Here is a 1,787-nt window from a genome sequence, read left to right as displayed (position 1 = left end):
GAATAAATAAACTGGTCTGAGCAATTAATTAATTGGTCTTTGACCACCTGACCACCGTTATTTCCAAGGCTGATTACAGGCCATGTTCCTTCATCCATGCCATAACCACAACACCTGTATAGTACACGAGTTACTTAAGCCTTTGACAAAATATCATTTCGTCTATTAGAATTTTTTTATTAAAAGATTATCTGCTGCTTTTTATTAGGGTTTCGAAAGAATTAATTGATTTATTTACAAATTATAAATAAAACTAACCTTATTTTAAATTATCACAGCTGAAATTTTCGCGAATCACGTCAGAGTACCAAAGAGATTACAAACACGATCACGTGATGATATTTTATTTTCTCACCTAATCGACAGGCGTCGCTTAAAAGTAGTACCACAGGTATGGGGCGCCAAACCGGCAAAAATTGTATGAAATTTCTATAAAAATAAGATAATTAAAACGTATATAAAAGTATGAAAAAACGTCTATAAAAGTAAGAAACACGTCTATAAAAGTATGAAAAAACGTCTATAAAAGTATGAAAAGCGTCTATAAAAGTATGATAAAACGTCTATAAAAGTATGAAAGAAGGTCTATAAAAGTATGAAAGAACGTCTATAAAAGTATGAAAGAACGTCTATAAAAGTATGAAAGAACGTCTATAAAAGTATCATTAATTGTTAAAAGTTTTATAAAAGACTGATACTTCATGGAATTAAAAACATTATATTTACAATTTGTAAATAAAATGTTTTGAATTCCACGAAGTAGGTATCAGTCTTTTATAAAACTTTTAACTATTGCAAAATAACCATGGAACATTATTTTAAAATTTATAAGTATCATTAATTATTAAATTGTGGAAGCTTGTGGCAAAATACTGTTTCTAAAAACTGCGATGACAAAATGAATTTAAATCATTAAAGTTAAAAAAAACTTATTATTTTGGTGTTCGATGGAAACAGGAAAATGAGATCCGCAAACCGCGTATACGCAGCGGTAGAAGCTTGACTTTTTGGCGCATTCCTAGCACTATATAAATTCAACCTAAACTTCGGTGCGTTCAGTGTAAATGCAGTGGCGTTCAGCCTTTCTTTCTCTCTCGAGCTCTCTCAAGAGAACGAACGAGCGCGCTGGATCCCTTTGACTCTTTCATTTATAGACGTTATTTCATACTTTTATAGACGTTTTTTCATACTTTTATAGACGTTCTTTCATACTTTTATAGATTATTCATACTTTTATAGACTTTTTCATACTTTTATAGACGTTCTTTCATACTTTTATAGACGTTTTTTCATACTTTTATAGACTTTTTTCATACTTTTATAGACGTTTTTCATACTTTTATAGATGTTTTAATTATCTTATTCTTATAGAAAGTTCATACAATTTTTGCCGGTTTGGCGCCCCATACACAGGAATACGGAACAACTACCGGTTGTCTGCTAGTCGTCGCCTCCGTATTAACCACCCGTACAATCTTGGGTCTATTTCTTGATTATGTCTATGGTTACATGTTCCATGACCACGCGATTTTCTCTATTTTAGCTGTAGGCTGGAGCAGACGCTACACCGTTAACGCCGCAGCGCCGCCTAGACTTGTTTCGGTCGCGAATTTACTCTCTGCTAAGCTTCGTGTCCATTGCCAATTTTGCCAAAGGCAAGCGCGTGCTATTTCAATTTTGCGGGAGGAGATTATATTCTTATGTATATGGTTTTGAACTTGGCAAGCAACTCGAATTCTTCTCCGCACACGTGAAATATTACGTCACTATTTCTGTAAATCTCTTTA

The sequence above is a fragment of the Leiobunum rupestre genome, chromosome 1 (assembly GCF_980474605.1).
Source record: "Leiobunum rupestre chromosome 1, qqLeiRupe1.1.hap1, whole genome shotgun sequence".
Classification (NCBI taxonomy): domain Eukaryota; kingdom Metazoa; phylum Arthropoda; class Arachnida; order Opiliones; family Sclerosomatidae; genus Leiobunum; species Leiobunum rupestre.
Note: the sequence above shows the minus strand (reverse complement) of the source record.